This window comes from Cyrtonyx montezumae, unplaced genomic scaffold, assembly GCF_038088225.1.
Source record: "Cyrtonyx montezumae isolate F1298 unplaced genomic scaffold, pur_monq_1.0 scaffold_10, whole genome shotgun sequence".
NCBI lineage: Eukaryota > Metazoa > Chordata > Aves > Galliformes > Odontophoridae > Cyrtonyx > Cyrtonyx montezumae.
In genome coordinates, this window is record NW_027071826.1 from 55,216,837 (window position 1) to 55,235,924 (window position 19,088).

Below are 19,088 nucleotides of genomic sequence, written 5' to 3' on the forward strand. Positions count from 1 at the left end.
TCAAGCATTTGCCAGAACCTTCTTGCCATACTACACGTATATAAGTGCCTACAAGCCTACTTATAGCCCAGTGCCTACAGAAGGGCAGCACAGGTTGGACGCCAAACTCCAGGTGAACAGAGAGTACTTTTTCACGTGATAAGAGTTTGGTACAGAAGCTCTCTCCCTGTAACATACGAGGCTGCATGAGCAGTCTGCAGTCATCTCCTTGAATGGCAAAAGCTCCCGTGCCACAGCTCCTCAATTTCCCAATGGACAACTCAGTTCCTACATGGAAGACACTACGATCTACTTTACACCAGCAGACTTATAAAGTATTTGAAGAAACTACCAGAAGTACCACCCAGAAAGATAGGCAGTATGTGTGAGTAACTGAGGGTTTCTACTTCCTAAGTTCTGTGAATTGAAAGTTCTCAGCTCCCACTAAGGCTCGCTTGTGTTGGCTTTCTAATTCCGCTGGGCATTTTGAATGCTGTAAGTCCACAATTATTTTAAGAGCCCAGAAGTAACTGCACACAAGATTATAAATTTATTGACTATAAAAGGCATGTTGACTGTCCTTACAACCAGCTCCTGGGAAACTGAGTGCAGAACAACGCATATTCTGCTCTCCCAAATGCAGTCTGCTGTTGTCTAAAACTCTTCTACAAAACATACAAACAGGAAGCTGCGACCTCAAAAACTGGAGAACTACACCCACAGCAGTGAAGGCCAGAAATAAAACATGGATGGCTGTCAGGTCTCTCAGGCACCTGCAGGAACTAAGGGAAAATTTGACTTGCAAATAGTCCTATAAGTGCAGCCTCAAGTTCAGTCAGCAAATGATTTTCTGAACGTGATCCTTCCGGTTGACATATTTAAACCAGGCAAGGAAGATGCATAAAGATGATTAGCTACCCCAAAACCCCCAGGCACCACAATAGTCACAGTGTTAGGGCAGCGCCTAAGGTACCCCCCCCATATGTACCCTAACGACTGGGATTATTAGCAGCCTGGCTAATTGCGACTGCCCAGGCACAGAGGAAGGGCCGGCCACAGCAGCGCGTTGCGCCACGGATCTCTAGGTGGCGGTAGCTGCTCAGGTTTTAAGATACCAAGAGATGCTTATCTCAAATTTAGCAACCAGTATTCCTCCCATCCTCCTAGAATTGCCTTTCCTAATTTGCAATGTGACCCCCCTCCCCCATTTCTTCATAATTTATAGTAGTCTGAAGCTGAGTCACAAGGATTTCTGCGTTTTCCTAACCAAGTGCACAAGAAAAGAAATGAACTGCCAAAGTATTGAGGTAATTTATAGCGTAAAGCAGCAAGAGCTTCTAGTCGATCAAAGGACTCAGGGAAACAAACATAAGAACAATCATGCCTTCTGTTCTATACAAATGCCACGGACAGAAATAACTGTCCTAATTAACTGGTTTCAAACTGACTTCTCTGAAAGATACGAGACTCTTACTGAGAAAAGCATACCACTGCTGCAGCCTTATGGCAGCTGTCACTGGGGCATGGAAATTCACTAAATGAAGCTTCCCTTTTGCTTTCTCAAGTTGTCCACGGCACTCATCTTCAGACAGCTGTATCCAGTTGTGATGCCTAAATTAAGCCGGAATGGGACCTTCTGCTACCATTAGTACCAGGGTTACCACAGGATTGCAGTCACTTCTCATCAGTATCATCCCAGCCTGCTCCCAAGTTATAAACGGTAAAAACTGGGTGAGATGAGGTTGGCTTTTCTAAGACAGCTATTACATGGTATCTGTAGGATCTTCAGTACTCCAGACCTGCTCTGACTCGTTGTTGATGGTTGCAGTTGAGCGCAGCAGCTGAATCCTACTGAGCTATGGTCAACCGATAATAGGCCCTAAAAGCTGGAGGGCAGAAAATATGATGCTGACCCTGCAGATCACCTGTGCTTCAGGTATGGGACTACTGGACCCGTTCTGCATGGACAGCTCATGAGAACAGCATTCCTTATGTGACTGCTCAGAGCCTGCACCTGTAAGCAGGTTGACCCACAACACAATGGCTACCCTACCGACACACACTTGTACCTCTCAAGTTAAAACTCTTCTTTCTTCTATTATTGTATACACTAGTGTTTCCAAACCAAGTAGCATAAGCATTTAACATGCAAGTCTAACACACCGTAACAGAGTTGCCAGTGCTGCCTAGCAAGATCTGTTGCTGAACACTGAGAAGCCCTTGCCAGGGCTGCACACGCAGGAGGTGGGCACGGCAATCCCTGCCCCACACAACTCACACAGCCAACACCAGCATGCACAGGCACTGGAAACAATAGGATCTGTGAGCTGACCAACAGTTGTGTCTGTGCCACCTCCTGATGGTGTGTTGTGGGGAACAAGGGTGCTGTTACGCATGGCACCTTCCTGCTTGGAACCGAAGGCAGTGGGTTGTGGCGTTACCACGTCATTTCAGCAACACACAGAAATAGCTTCGCATCAGTGCTTTTCAAAGCTTCCTTTTAAAGGGTGTTCACAGCTAAGTACTAAGCAGGAATGTCAGTGTATGGACTGATCTAAGAAATGATCGAGAGTTTCCTAATTAAGCAGCAATTTAGCCACTTAGTAGGAACCAAGTGCTCACAATATACACTTGAGAGCGGGTCAAGACAAGTTCCTAATTAACCCATTAAAAGCACATATCCCCTTCTAGTGGAGCCTCCACCAGCACACACAATGCCTAGCACAAGATCTCCGGTGCAGGCACACGCCACATTCTTATAACAACATTTCAGCCTTTTACACAAACCCAAAAGGCAGACCCAGGAAACACGAGTGAATGGCTCATCTTGAAGCAGGCTCACGCACGAAGCAATGCAATGGTCTCAGCCTGCTCCTCGGGAGCTGCTTTTACACCCGCTCCCTGGCACAGAGCTATTACTGAGCTGGAGATACAATGTGCTCTGCTTCCCTCCCTCCAGCAGTAGAGCAACAGTTGCAGGAAGTGCTATGGGCAGTGCAGGGGCTTTTAACTGCAGCTGCTTTCACATCAGCATCGTCACCACGTGCAGAGCTTGAAAGCAAAAGAACAGAGCCTTCTTTTCCACTACATCCTTCCACATTTTGTAACACTCTGCATCTGTGCACTATATGCTTCATAGTATTCCAGTGTTCTGTAGTACTACAACACCGTGCCTTCGCTTTTAGAAGCACGCTGCTTGAAATGGAACTTTTCCAGATTAGCCTCCAAGATAAGAGCCGCTTCCCTTTCTCCTCTGCTGTCTCCCGTATTACAGTGGGATTATTGTGATGCGGTGTCCACGCTCCTCCTGACCCGCTTACCCTGACTTCACCGCCCCGGAGCGCCAGGCAGCTCCAGGCAGCCCAGCACGCCAATGGGCTGAGCAGGCAGCACGCCGCTTACAAATGGGCTTCCCCAGCTGAGGTTCAATGGAGCTGAACGTTAAGCGGTAGTACTACAGCGGAAAAATCGCCGCCTGCTACGGAGCCACGCAAAAAGCTCTGGACTTAGCAATTCTCAGCCAGCAAGCGGCTGAAGCTGCCCCAGGCTCTTCCCAGGTGCGGCGAGCAAGCCGCGAGGCAGGGCAACGGGGCAGCACCCGGGGCCAACGAGGGAGAGGGGCTCAGCCAACCCGACGAGCTCCGAGCAGCCCATCCCCGCCGGTCACACCGCCATGAATTAAAGATGACTCCAAAAAAAAAATATGTACCGCCGGGATAGGTTCCTCGCACTCATTAGAACCGCGCTACTCGAAATATAAATAAGTAATGGCTATCGATCCCGCGATAGCAATAACCTCGGAACCGAGCGCGCTCCCCGCAGAAGAGAGCGCTCCGCTCAGCGCGGATCCCGGCGCTCGGGGCGGGGCGGGGCCGGGCGGACGGGGCGCGCTGCCGTCGGGCGGACAGCGAGGACGCGGCGCTGCCGGCGCAGGGCGGCCGCTGGCGGCGTGCCGGGCATTCCAGCGGCGCTCGCGTCCAACAAGTGCTCCCCTCCCAACTCGCTCCTCGGAGCCCCCCGAGGGGCCGCCGCCCGCTCCGCCCGCCCGCCGCCAGAGGGCGCCCCGCGACGCCCCACGGCCGCGCCCGCGGCGGGGTCCGCACGCTCCGCCGCGCTCCGGCCGCCGTCGGGGCAGCGCTGGGAGGCGGCTAGGGGCCGGCAGGTGCCCCCTCAGCCCCGCAACTTTCCCGGCGGGGCGCCGCGTACCTCCGTCGTCCACACAAAGGCTGGCCGCTCCCCTTCGGGCAGTCACATCCTCTCGCGGGCGCCCGGTGCCTCCAGCCGCCTTCCGCCGCCCCGGTAACGCAGGCGGCGGCAGCTCAAGTGTCTCATCAAAGCTTGATGAGGGGCGGGAGAGCAACCGTACGGCGGCGGCGGCGGCGGCGGCGGCCGCCTCCCTCGGAGCGGAGCTTCGCCCCCCGCCCGGCGCCTGGGCCAGCGGAGCGGCGGCGGCCGCCCTCCCCGCGCTGCCCCGCTTAAAGGCTCCGCGCCGCCGCCGCCCCCGCCCCGCCCCGCCCGGCCCGGCCCCCGAGCCCCCCGAGCGGCGGGCAGGGCGCGGAGGGGCCGGGCTGGGACGAGGTTTGGGGGGGGGGGGGGGTGAGGGGGGAGCGGGTGTTGGTTTACTCTGGCGAGGCCGGAGCTGATCCATTTAAATATCGCTCCCGCGCTGACCTCCGCTATTAAGAATGCAATCAAGATAATAGCGGGCATTGCTTATTGATGAGCGGCCCAGGTAACGCTACACCGGCGGCTCGCTGCCCGCGCGGGGGCACGGCCCGGGCCGGCTCCGCCCGCACCCGACGGCGCGGACCGGGCCGCAGCCGCAGCCCCGCACGAGGGCTGCGCTCCCGAAGCACAACCCCCCCTTCCTTTCCTCCTCCCTTCCCCCCCCCCCCCCCCCCCCGCACAATGCATTATTGATAGTGGAAAGTGCGCAGCAATGGCAGCCCCTGATTGAGTGGCTCCATCCGATCTTGGCAAAGACAGCGTCCCCTGTGCCGTGTTCCTTCCCGGGTCGGGCTTTCACCCTTCCGCACAACCCAAGCACTTTTCCCTGCTGCAATCAACGCCTCGGGACCGAGGGTCGTGCCTGCTCCTTTGTGCCGGGAGAAATGTGCGCGCCTCATTGCCTCCCCCAGGCAGGCAGGCGCGATGAAACACCTGCCTTTATTGGATCGGCGACCTCGTAAAACAGCCCTGGTGTTTGAAACCTGAGCACACCGAAGGGCTCCCCAATAAAACTGCTTTTAATATATATTAAGGGAAACAAGCCTGGTGGTTCATATCCTTTGCAGCTTTAAGAACTTCTTTAAAACTCACACCTCAAGTCCTCCTTCTATAAAACTCCAATTCTGCCATTAGGAATGGATCAGCTGCTGCCTTCCCTCGTTATGTACCTGCGTGCCCTCGTTCCTCCTGCTGGCGCTGCAAGGTGGATCTTTGGGGGCAGCCTCCAGCAAGGGGAGCGCAGCTGGAACTCGCCACGCTGCTATCTGCAACTCATCTGCAGTGCTGGGCTTCTCCCTGCTACACAGTTCAGCTTTCCAGGTACAGCCTTATGATGATGGTGGCTGATGGCACTCGAGGTGGTACGTCCTAAGCCGCTTTTTGCATCGTGAGAAGGCTGAGGTGGCAGAGCTTTAATGTTCAGCGTTCGTAGGACAACACCTGCAAATATTTGAATGATCCACCAGTCAAGCTGAACAGCAGCAGGGGCTGCTTTAATTAGCTGTAACGTAATACATTACACACGCGTTATTCCTGGAGGAGGGACTCTTCTCATACACTAGACATGCAGATGAGCAGCAGCGAATGTCGTGCTGTAGAGACGCTGAAGCATCTGCTGGCTTGCTCTCAGGAGCGAGGGGGAGAGATTGTGTTTAGAAAGCCTGCTTGCAATCAGAGCTTTTAATTTTGGAAAGGAAGCGTGTTCTGGACCGCCTGACAAATCTTCACTTGGTGTTAGACGCGATCAGCTCTGCTGTGGACATGAGGACCCAGGCAACATGAGGTTCCAGGCAACCACTGGCTGTAATTCCCTCTGTGCTCTGCTCCCAGCACTCTGCCTCAGTACCAAGATCTTCCTGGGGAAGAGGTGTGGTCAGAGAGCTGCTGCATCTTGCCAGGATAATCAGCCCTTGGGGGATTATTACCAGCCAGTGCTTGATGGACAGGAAAATGAAAAAGTGGTGTAAATAATGATCAGCTTGTGTTCTAACGCACACACAGTCTGGGCTCCTGAGTTCTCAGCAGACGTTGACTTCAAGGAGAATGCTGTATGAACGAGCCCCAAAAGACTGGGCCTGCGAAGTCATAGTTTGTAAAACAAACAGAAATCCTTAGGGGGGACACTTCCCTAGTCAGAGCTTCTCTTCTTTTCCTACAGGAAATGCTTGAGGCTTAGAGGTACCCGGAGAGCTTCTCTTCCACATCCATATGCAAGGGTATGCAGCACCACTGTGTCCCATGGGTTCCAGGTGCCCAATGAAGACAGCCCTTCTTGTCCCTCTCTCTTTTGGAGTTGGGCTCTGCAGGTCCTGGAGCTCAGTGCTGATCAGTAGGACCCATTCCTGGTTATTTCAGCCAGGTGACTCCTGTGCTTTGAGCCCATTGTGTCAGCACTGCAGCATGCCCGCTGTACGGTGCTCGCATTGACATCCAGTGTCTTCTTTCTACTACTGACTAGATAAAATGATGTTTTGCATGCACCAATTACACTTCACCCTATTCCAAATGGCGACAGTGAAGGAGTATGACCAAGAGTTGTCCATCACTACAATGCTGATTTATCCCTACAAGCAATATCAGATCACTCGTAGTGGGGTAAGACCATTGCTTTTTGCTGAATTCAATTTAAACAATAGCATAGGCACCACTGATGCTGTAGATACCATAAAGAACAAAGCAGCAGCACACACATCTGGTTTCTGTCTCAGAGGAGGCTATGCATTATAGTGATTGATGTCTGAGGTCCAAATTTACTGATAATCTAATTATATGATGAAGTGGGTTGCGGGGCTCTTAAATTCCCCCATTGCAATTGTAAGAGAAGCAATAAAAAAAGAAGTCAATATTTGAAAAGAATAAGCTTCTTAAAAGGCCCACAGTTGGTCTATCCATGAAAGGCGGCTCAGCCTCCCCCCACAGCTGCACCTTCACGCTCCCTGCTGTAGGAACGTAGTATCTCCGCCTGTTTTGCAAAGAGAAAAAGGTCAAGAAACTGCAGCGTGGACTCCCTCTTGCTCAGCTGTCAGGAAATATAAACTAATCCTGATTACACAAATGTGAATGATGTTGATGCGCTCAGGTTTTGACACTGGAGTATTTTTTCTATTAATAATTTTAATTGCCTGAGGTCAGTTCTTATATCACTACAAGTATTTTATGTTTCATTATGTTTATTCATGTTTCCTAGTTACCTATCTTTGCTATTTTTTTTTCACATTAAAGGGCTGGAATGTTCATTGAAATAAACTTTTCCAACTCAAGCAATGCGAAGAATTGCAGCGAGTTATAAACACGATTGGAAGTCGCAGGCGTTATCGCGTTTGGAAGACGATGACTGGGCTGTGACGCCACTCTGACAACGTTAGTCCCACTCACACCAGAGGGACTGCAAAATCAAAGACCTTTCATTAGGCGTGATTTGCAGGCTGTGCATGTACAGGATAAAGCACCTTTCAATCACTGGGGCTGAAACCACTACATTTTTGCTGAGGAAAATACCACCTAATAGCTCAGCGTCATCACCCTCCAGCTACAGCAAAGGAGAATTTAAGAACTTGAACCAACAATTAAAAGTAATTGGTCTCTTCTCATGTCTGCTAAAGGTATGCCAGTTTCCCGTCACACGGGGGATCTGTGCCCTGGATCTTGGCCCGTGCGTTCTAGTCAGGGATTTCAGCACAATTTCTGTGCATGGAATTGCTGCCGTAGCAAAGCTCTGTGGTAGGTGCAGATGAGCTGCCTGCAGACGAGGAAGTGCATGTGTGTGTTGTACAGAGACACATTAAGCCGCTCATGACTGTACTTGCAGTGGGAGCACGCCCGGCCTGTGCTTGGGCCTTGCCACCCCCATGCAACCATCAGCACAGAGACTGAATGCGCCATTTGCACACAAAAATACTCATAAAATCATGCAGTCACCGAATATCCCCAGCCAGAAAGGACCCACAGCATCATCGAGTTCAACCCTTGGCCCCACACGGGACCACCCAAAGCCGACGTCTGAGAGCAGTGTCCAATTGCCCCTTTAGCTGCAGCAGCTCGGTGCCATGCCCGCCACCCTCTGGTCAACACATTCTCCATGTTAACAAGCTAAAGCAAACTAAAGAGAGAAGTAGCTGAGGAGCAGTAGACTTTTTTGCTAACTGTGATGTAAAATCATCGCTGAGGCCACAAAACTTGAAGTCTTAGCAAGAAATCCCAGACAGCATCGCATCCTCCTTCCCCAGGCTTGTGACTTGTGGTTCATGACACAATTTCCCTTAACTAACACATTTCATTTGCTCGCTGTCTTGTCTGTTTATTGAACACTTGGGATTGTTCATCTTCTGCTCATTTAATAACTGGAACCATGTGGTGTATGAACGTTGCTGCGTTCCACTGGGGAGATTAATGGGCAGAGGCACGTGGTGGCAGTGAGCAATGCACTGCTGGTGGCAGTGACCTGAGGTGGGACAGGAGCTTGGGGCTGGCCTCTTCAGGTCTAAAACTCCTGCCATTCACACGCAGTAAACCGAGTTTTTCAGATGCATGCAACTATCTTTCCTCAGGCTCCACTCAACTTCTTAAATGTGAGGCTGTGCAGTGGGGACATGGCCACTGGGAGGGCCCCAGTAAGCCAAGCCTGGGGCTGGTGTGAGCCAGCACCCACCAGAATCAAACTCCAGCAGGACGGCCTCGGGGCCTCCTGCAGAGATCCGGGACCCACACCACCAGTATGAACACATAAATCACATTGTTAGTGCTTGTTTCCTGGACACTGGTTTATTTTTCACGTAGTTTACACAGGTGACACATAAATACTTACAAAGGAGCGGTATCTTTAAACACCTCTTTGTTTGTCATTAGTTACCCTGATTAATCTGCTATAACTAATTGCAACCTGATGATATACTCCATGGCCTCATTGTGCCTTCAATAACTTGAATATAAACACCACTGAAGGCGGCAGGAATGCAAAGCATGTAAATCAGCACAGAGCCGAGTGCTAGGTTTTAAGCAAGGATCCTGCAGTGAGGAATTCAAACCATTATTCTGTATTTTCAAAATGTTTCTGTTTGATGCTTTACCCTGCTCCGTGCTCGGAGCAGAATCCATTTCCCTTCCAGGCATGTATAGCATGTTCCCCTTTGGTTTCCTAATTTGGGTTAGATCCTATCATATGAAAAATACACTCCGGTATTGTACCTAGAGCACATTGATGGGGCCTAAAGAGCTCTTCTGTGATGGGAATTAAGATCAAAAAGGATATGGAATTTAAATATTCAACATTTTTTTTCTTGGATATGAAACATAGAAAAATTGTTTTGATGCAAAAGGCGCTGCGACAGAATATGATACTTAAACTCCGGGACCATATTAGGGTAAAACGGCTTTTTAGAAAGGGATTGCACTGACAGAAACTCCTTCATATGTAAATTATGACATTTTATCTACTGCCTCTTACTAGAAATGTTGAAAAAAAAATCTATTAAAAATATTCTTTAAGGAAGTTGTATTGAGATAAAAGCAAATGAATAGGAATTGGTATAGTTTAGAGGCTCGTTTCTGATTAGTTTCTTAATTTACGCCCCATTAACTGCCAGAAATCTACAGCAGTTATCAGCGTCCGGGAAGCACGGTTGATAACACAGTTTATTTTGCAGTGGTGATTGCTGCTCTTCTGCTGGGACCTGGTGCTTGCTTTTTCCCTACTCTGCATAGCCCCTCACTTCTTCAGGGCTTCGAAAGTGTGAGGGAAACCCAAAATGAGAGATAAAGACACAAACAGATCCAAACCAGACTTGGTGCCAAGCCTCCATCATGCCCAGTGCGGCCCAGGGAGGTGTCGGAGTCACTGTCCCAGGGGTGTTCAAGGAAAGAGTAGATATGGTACTTAGGATGTGGTTAGCAGGCATGGTGAGGATGAGTTTGAGATTGAACAGAATGATCTTAGTGGTTTCTCCCAAACTTCATGACTCTATGTTCCTGGGGCAGCAGGCACACAAGTAGGCCCAAGTGCTCCTGATAGGAACTGGCATAGCACACACAGTTGTGCCAGCAGCATGGCAGAGGCGAGCTGAGCTGTGCTGCTAATCAGGGCCCCAGGCAGCTGTCACACAGAAGCAGCAGGTGGTGAAATGGCCTCTGGAGGTGGAGGAGGCAGCGGTTCCTCACCTCAGCCCTCCCCATTGCTCCTGAGCAGGACAGCATGCCAGGGCACGGGGCAAGCCCATCAGCAAGCAAACTGGGAAAGTCTGTCTTCTCCGGTTTCCCTCCACCCCACTTCGTCTGGAAAATCCCTCCAGATAAATGAATATGAAATTCTCACCATTTTAAAATTAACTTTCTCGCTTTGCCTTAAAAAAATAAAAGGCTCAGCCTTCCTGTCAGATATTTTGGTCGCTTTGGGCTCCCTAAAAACTGTAAGCTAGCAGAATTCTCCTTTAGCGAGTGCTGTGGGAGATCTTTGATGGGATGATAAAAATAACTATTTGGTGCCAAAGGCGATAGACTGGGGAACAAAAGCCTCTCTGAAGTCAGCAAAGTTGGGATCTATGAAAGCGTTGCAAAAAAAAAAAAAAAAAAAAAAAAGGAAAAGGAAAAGAAAAGAAAAGAAAAGAAAAAGAAAAAGAGAGAAAGAGCCCAGAACAGAAGTGGGTATCCTGGGCTATGACCAAGGCCATGCAGCTGATGGCTGAGTCTAGGTGAAGGATTTGGGAGCAGGAAAACAACAGGTGGCCGGCGGGAAACGTGCGAGAATCAGATCTGCCTGGGGAATAGGCGGTGGATAGAGTGACTGGCGGTGATGTGGCGCCGGGGGGGGGGGGAGAGAAGAATGGGGCGAATCCCTGATGAAGCTCTTACCTCTCATGCCACCAGGCCTTTGTGAAGGACAAACACACAGCAAGAAAAGCAGAGGAAAAAAGCAAACAGAAAAAGCAAAAAAACAAAAACAAAAAAAAACAAACAAAAAAACCCAACAAACCAAACCAACCAAACAAAAAAAACCCCAAAAAAACCCCAGACTTCAAACACTTGCTCCCCTGGGAGAGGATGAGGGCGAAACTTGTGGCGGATATTAGTCATGTCACTTAGCAAGGTGTTCAAATACCACAGTGAGTGATGAGTGTGGTATAAGGACTTGGAATAACTTAGTCAATAAACCAAATCTGAGGCACAAAAAGATTCATATGGGAAATAATGTGAGCTTCACTCCTGGCGTGGATGACTTTCTGCAGCCAATAGATGTACTATTCATTTTTCCTTTCTCATGCAATAAAATTTCAGCAATAGCCTAAGTGCCGTCACACTTCAGGCTGCAGAAAGTGGCATGTACAAAAGCAAAGGATGCTTGAGATCTATTGTCACCTACCAGAAAATTCCAAAACTGGGATTTAGCCTCACTTAAAAAAAAAATCAGAGCTTTTTCTCTTGGTCAATTCCATTTTATCAGGTATCTGCTTACAGAACTCAGCCAAATATCCTCTCAGATGGTTTTACAAACTTTCAGCAGATGTGAATGAGCATTTATTTGACAGAGCCAACTAACTACCTCGGCAGCTCCACCCTCCTGACCCTTGCTCATGAATTTCACTGTGTTCCCTTCTCAGTAGAGTTGGTCAGGTTTCAAAAGTATTTGCTGTCAGAAGCAGTCTTTTTTTTTTTTTTTTTTCTGTTAGTACCCACCTGCCTCCCTGAAACCCACTGTCCTCTCGTCATCATCAGGTTTTTGATGATGGTTTTATGGGAAAATATTGAAGGCCTCTTTGAACATTGTAAGATGACACAGAACTTCCCTGTTCCTCAGGGAAAGCCTGAACTGGGTTGCTATGCAAGCTTCTTCCATTGCTATTATTTTAGGGATACAAATGTACCAAAAAAATAAAAAAATAAAAAATACTTCCTAATGCAGGATGAGGCCTGAAGTCAACATCTTTAAGCTTCTGTGGCTGTACACATTCAGTGCCTCCCATAGTTACCATTCACATCTGTTTATGTAAAAAAAAAATACTTTTAAAGAAGCTGGAGCATATATACACATATATACACAGATATACACAGATATGTATTTCTCTGTGGTATTTTTCACCCTACTCAAGAGGGTGAAAAACTCCTTTAGAGGGGAGTTTGGTAACACATCTGTATTGTTGATGAACGTACAGTCGCAAAAGAACTGCAAAGATTTGCCATACAGCACACAAGCTGCACAGGTACCAGACTTTATGCTCTCGGTTATTGATGATGCAGCCTTGCTGGCCTTCCCTGCGGCCTGTCTTGAAGAGGATGTATGGAAATGCACATGAAGCAAACTCTCTGGCCACTGCCCATGTTCCTCTACTCTTGCTGAGCAGATGAGAGCAGGGTTAATCCTAAAGAATTCTCACTGCCAATGTGCTCTCGCTCTCAACACGTCTCCAACTTTTAAGTACTTCAGCTTGTCTGTTACCATTTGTTTTAATAATGGAATCTAGCGAGAAGCTTGTGGCCCCATAAACGTTAGACATAATTTTAACTATGTCAACTTTAAAAAGTCAGTATCTGCCTCATCAAAGGGCAATTATGTCCAATGTGGGTGTCTGTGCCAATTGTATTTTGAACTGCAGCAATAATCCAACCAAACCATGCAAATAGCTTTGCTACACCCACATTTCTTAATTATCATCATGAGACTGAGGTAGCTGAGACCAGATCTATAACGTTTTCTGGATGTCAAAATGCCCACACACCTTCTGTAATCCTTTTGCAACCAGCCCCCTTTCCCATTGCTTTTAGCTGGCCCATCTAATTATCTATTACCGTAACTGTTTAATGCATTATTCATATGCCCCACAAAGGACTGTCAGGAGGAAGGGGCTCTGTTTAAGAAAAAGGAAACAACTTGTCTGACTGGACCACCTCAGCTGCACCACCCTATAAACACTGCGGTGGATGACACGCCCCTCCTCACCCCTTTTCAGAAATGAGCCATTACTCTTTTACAGCCAGGTGAGACCTGAGCTTCTAAAAGGCTCTGTATACACTGCAAGCAGAAATAATGTGTTTTCGTCAGAGGTTTGTGGCCTACTTCCCGCTTTGAAAATAAATAAATTCATTATCTTCACATGTGCTACAGTCAATAAGGATCTGAAATGGCAAAGTGGCGAAAATGTTATGACTTAATGAACACGTTGCGTAATCATTCTTGCCAAATGTCAAAATAAATTGGAGGCCAGCGTGTATGGTTTACGCTTGTTAAGTTAGGGTTTTGTGTGCTATTTTGGGAAGAAAAAAAGAAAGACCAGAGCACTAAAAAGTAGGGGAAGAGAAAGTATATATTTGGGCACTGATGGAAAGAGCTTGGTCCATGACAGCCTGGCCTCTCATACAGCCTGCCAACAGACCACAAGACTTTGTGCTCTGCCATGAAGTTCCAGCACTGCCAGGAACTGCAGAACACACGGAACGGAGCCAGGTTTTGCCTGTGCTTGAGGCCACTGAGGCCTGTAAGCCTTTGGGGGCATCCCATCGCATCCAGTGCTGGCACATAGGCACTGAGAAGCAAGGGATTTGCCTGTCCTAAGCAAAAAGCTTTCTGTTTGTCCAAGAAACAAGTACCTGGAAAGCTGCAAGTCTGGACTATCAGCAGAGCCAATGGCTTGATTCTTGGATCTTCCCTCTGAGGTTGCCTCGGGAAAAGACCAATTAGGATTATGCGATAAGTGAAATGACTCCCATACTTATGTGATTAGGAAAACAGATCTCTAAAACAACACATTCAAAAGAAGATCAAAGCAGTACTGTTCTTCTGTGGTTAGATTTTGACTTATTTACACTTTGCCCCATCGTGTACGTGTTACAGCAGCACCCAGAGGCCACGGCTGTGTGTTGTTCACTCCTTCAAAGGCAGTGCCTGCAGCGTGCTGGTATTCCTTCTGGCCTGCATGAAACGCACGGGTACACGTATGTGGCTTTCGTTTATTTTGTTTCATGACACAGGGAAGGGGGAGAAATCCTTTTCATACACCTACATCTATCACATAGCAACTAAGAATAGAAGCAATATTGAGACAGATGGAAATGTTAACGGTGACAGCTCACAGGCACGAATCACACATTTGTGGAATAATGAAATGGGTGGGCAGTTGTTATATGAACTCCATGTCAGTTGTTATGTTTTCCTGGCTATAATGTTGAAAGAGTTTGTCTCAGAGACATTTTCAGTGACCCAGAGGAGTCAGTGCCTCATACTGTGCCACACCTTGCTGGTGAGTGGGAGCGAGGACTCGGGGAAGTGCAGAGTGGTTTGCACGTGGAGCAGCTCATCACAAGGCCTGGGATGGCCCGGGACATTTCCTTGCCAGGGCATCTCAGTATTCCTATCTGTGTGGTGGGAGGGATGCAGAAAGGAAGTGTAGAACTGTTTGAAAACCCAATTGCAAGGGAAACACGGGATGTTCGGAAATGCTTCTGGTGCTTACTTCTAACCATATGAGTATTACGTGCTTCCATATCATCTGCCCATATTCTGTGGCCCCTGATGCGAGCAGGGCCTGCCAACCATGAATGGCAACAAGTTAGTCCTGCATTCCTCACTTCATTCTCCCTAGCTCTCCATGCCTCAAAAGCCAACATCTCCACTTTGACAAACTTCATTTTGCTAGCCCCAGTTTCCAAACCTGCACCCAAGGGTTTTTCCACCAACAAAAGAAACATGTTCTCAATCTAATTTTAGCTCAAAGGGGAGGGAGCTGTGAAAGCACTTATCCATACGTCTGCCCTTACGCCTTTCAGCCTGTGCTACCTGTCTGTTTCCCAAGTCCAAAGGAACCTGCTGATTTTCAGAGGTACTGTTGCTTGCACAAGGTGCTGTTTACAGCATCTCGTTGACATTACTATTTTTTGCTGGAGGAATGAACTAGATCTCCTGAAACCTTATGGATGTTCTCTTTGTTTGTGTACCTGATTAAAAAAAAAACAAAAAAAAACAAGAAAAAAACCAACTCTGGCAGATACATCTTGGCGTGCTCCATGGAGATTTACTACAGTGATTCATTCATGATAAGACTTCCAGCACTGAGCAGAATTTCTCCTTGGGGATTCATCTACCTTTCCAGAACGTCTCGTGGCTGGGCAGTGGTGTTCCACTGCTTCTAAGAAGCAAAGTTTGGCTACTAAATGGCAGCCAGAGGCCATTATCTCTGGGCATTTTGGGGTGCTCAAGAATATTGACGTGATAAAGAAATGAAACAAATGTATTGCTGCACCAAGTCAAGCAAGCACTTCCAGCCCCTCAGATTAATGAAATGCTATGCAAGCCTTCAGGCCTATCAGTGGTGGCCACCAGAAGCATCAGGTTGTTCAAAATAGGAGACCTAGAGAAGGATGCTGAAAATCTAGTGGTTAACCAAATGGAGAACAATACATTTTGAGACAGATCATGCCTGTCAAATACCACACTGAAAAACATCTCATACTGCATACAGGAACCCGAGAGACACCAAACCAATGAAGTTGCACCCGGGGTGGTTCTGGTTGGATGTTAGGAAGAATTTCTTCTCAGAAAGAGTGGTGAGGCATTGGCACAGGCTGCCCACAGAGGGGGTGGAGTCACCTCGAGGTGTTCAAGAAGAGAACAGATGTGGCACTGAGGGACGTGGCCAGTGGGCATGGTGCAGGTGGGTTGGGGTTGGACTCAGTGATCTTAGAGGTCTTTTCCAACCTTAGTGATTCTGTGTTTCTAAACCACTGAAGACAACACTTGTGGCAGTGGGTGAAATAAAAGGAAAGCCATTAAAGAGGATGAAAACAGGCTGTCACGTCAAAGCTTTGCAGGATGGAGAGAGATTCAGAGGAGATTGGACATTTTACAGTATCATAACCGTAAGAGACGGAAGGCAGTGACGAACCACCACCAAATGGGTGACAGCTCCTGGAGAAATACTAGGTACTAAAATCAATAAAGCCACTTGCAGATGAAGGCATGAGTCACTCGAGCAAATGTGACCAAATATGGCCCAGTGTCATTTGTTAGCGGCCACCCGTCCCATCCGTCTCGCAGAGAGCCATCAGTGTTTGGCACAAACAGGGCGGCGGAGGCAGAAAGGGCAACAGCAGGACTGGGAGTTTGGAAGGGCTGCTGACAGAGTGCTGGGTGTAAAATTAAAGTGAATGAAGACATACACGGCGGTCCCCGGGGTGGGAAATACACGTAAACAGAAGCACGGTGCGTTTGGGGACTGGCAGGGCTCACTGCCTCTAGCTCGCAGCACACGTACTCAGCCCTCAGCCACCTGACTCCTTCCCGAGCGAAGAGAGGTCAGAGGATGCTTCCTTAGGAATCTCACAACCCGGCGCTGCTAAGGAGCCGCGTTCGGGCTCCCTCCATCCGGCCGCTCCCGGAGCGGCCTCTCCCTTCTCCACGAGTTTCTCCTCGCCCGGGCGCTGCCGAGAAACGTCCCGGCAGCGCAACTTTCCAACTGCGAGTGGAAAAACACCCGGCTGCTCTCCGCCCCTCCCCGGGCTGCCCGGAGGGGAGGGGGCCGCTCCGGGAGCGGGGGGCGGACAGGAGCCCACCGCACAGCTCACGGAGCTCCTGCGGCAGCTCCATGTTGTCTCCGGGGGGGAGAGGGGGGCGGCATCCCCGGCCCCCGCACCCGGGACCCCGGTGGGAGGCGGTCGCCGCGGTAACCGTGCGGAGGGGGCGGCGGGGCTTGGGGGGGAGGAGGGAGTGACGCCCGGCCGTGCCAGCCCCGCGCTGCCGGGGTTCCCTGCTCGGCGCTACGTGCGAGCCGCCTCGGGAGCCCGGGGAGGCGGGGGCGCCGGGATCCTCCCTACCATCCTCCCTCCTTCCCTCCCTCCCTCTTTCTCTCCCTCCCTCCCCGGTGGGGCCGGCGCCGCAGTGGGGCGCCGCCGGCTCTGCCGCAGGGAGCGGTGCCGGGATGGGGGGGGAGTCGGAGCCGCTCCCCCGGGGCACGGAGGAGAGGGGGACGGCCGGGATCCCCCCCCCGTGTGGGCAGCGCGGCCCCTTCCTCCTCGGGAGCCCCCACACAGCAGCTCGGGTTTGGGGCGGGGTGGTACGGTGGGGGGGGAGAGCGATGCACAGGCTCCGCGCAGAGCACCAGAGATTCTCTACCTGCTACACCGCCGCTGCTCCGCCAAACTGCTGACTTTCCAGAGCTTATTTTTAGCCCGGAGACTAAATATTATTAGCTACATTTCTACGTAGGAAGAATCGGAAGAGGGAGGGGAGCACTAGAGAGAGGGAGGCGAGCAGAAATCTTATCCGAGCCATCTCCAGGCGGGGGGCTGCGTTTGGGTTTCAGGCTCGTCAAACACCTCCCCCCCCTTCATTAGGGAAGTGGCTGCGGACATGGGATCGGCAGCACAGCGCGCCCGGCGCTCCGCTCCGTCGGGGGCTGCACACACGCAGACAAACACACGCATACACACACACACACGCGCGCGGGGCCATCGGTGAACCCCGCACCGAGAGGCTCCATAGAGGTGCAGCTCAGCTGCGTCTCTTTATCTGCGTAAGATCAGCTGTGCACAGTGCCAGCCAGAGCTCAGCTGCAGCTCTTCAGCTATGCAAAATCAACTTCCATCCTCAGCTAGGAAAAAAACCCGGAGCATCGGCTTATCTCGGCAAAGATCGGTTGCATCTCTGCCCAAAGCATGCACGCGCAGAACGAGATACGAGATTCCCAGATTAAATCAGGCACAACTTAACTCAACTCGCAGTGCAATCTCATAACGCGTCTCCTACCTTCGCTACGCTCCACGCACAGCCCCGTCACAAAGGGAACAAAACTCGGCACGGAGCAGGAACCCATCCCCACAGCACCGAGCGGGAGGCAAAGCCAGAGGGGGTGGGGGGGGTTCACCCCTCTGCTTACCTTGCTCACAGCCAACACCACCGGCAGTGGCTAGATTGCGGAGATAAACACTCGCATTTCCCAAAGTTGACACCGTCAAACCAACCCCCGGAGCTTGCAAGTCTCTCTCTTTTTTTTTTTTTTTTTCCCTCCCTTTCCTCCTTTTCCTATCGCAGCCCGCACCGCTAGGAATTCAACTTCGCCCAGCTCCGGCGGGCGGGGAGGGGAGAAGAGAGGAGGGAGGGATGGAGGGAGGGAGCGCGGGGCGGGGGGGGAAGGGGGGGGGGGGGGGGGGTCGGTGCCGGCTGCCAGCGGCTCCCCCAGCCCCGCCGGGCCGCGCAGAAGACGCGCAGCGGGGCGGGACGCGGAGCCGCCCCCGCCGCCTCTGTCCAGGGTGCTGCCCCGCCGCCGGGACCGCTGCGCGCTTCCTGCGCGCTTCCTGCGCGGCCCCGTTGGCGTCACGTGAAGCGCGCGGCACTGCGCGCCCCGTGCCCGGCCCGGCCCTGCCCGCACCCCGCACCCCGCGCCCCGCACCCCGCACCCTCCGCTCCGACTTCCTCGGGCTTTTCCTTGCAGCCCAGAGCGCCGGGCTCGGAAAGTTGCGCCGGCCGCACCGCCATCGCGTTGGGTCGGAGCCCCGGGCGCGTTAAGTACTCGAAAGCCGAGCCCGTGATATCGCACTCTGTCGTTAAGCAGCATCTCCAGCTTTTTTTTTTTTTTTTAGTTATAAAAATAGGCGGCTTTTTTTTTTTTTTTTTTTTTGATGGGTACTCACCATTGTTTCTTTGCTGTCCTGGAGACAGAAGTGTCTTAAAACCCGCTCTCTCCAACAGATGCTGGAAGGTAATGTGTCTTGTTTGAAGTCATCATGTGAGAACTTCTGCTTTGCTCAGTGGATCGCCCACCACTTGGTGTGACTTATGAATCTAATAACCCTTTGCAATATCCTCGAGCTTCAACTCTCCGCCACCTTGGTGCCTACAGAAGACAGAAAGCGACTGGCAGGGAGTTTTAAAAACCTATAGATGTACGCAAACGCCTTAGCTCAGA

General features: G+C 50.6%; 1 protein-coding gene across 3 annotated transcripts in view; it reads right to left on the reverse strand.

Moving 5' to 3' along the window:
• BDNF (brain derived neurotrophic factor) overlaps window positions 1-18,232 on the reverse strand; it is a 32,134-nt gene extending 13,902 nt beyond the window's left edge. The window contains exon 1 of one of the 3 annotated variants that reach the window (XM_065755416.1): window positions 18,060-18,232. The gene's annotated coding sequence lies outside the window, so the exon portion shown is untranslated. Of the gene's footprint in view, window positions 1-4,185; window positions 4,311-17,929; window positions 17,950-18,059 lie in introns of those variants that run through there. The other 2 variants (XM_065755417.1, XM_065755414.1) reach the window with 2 other exon arrangements.
• Window positions 18,233-19,088: the final 856 nt, after the last annotated feature.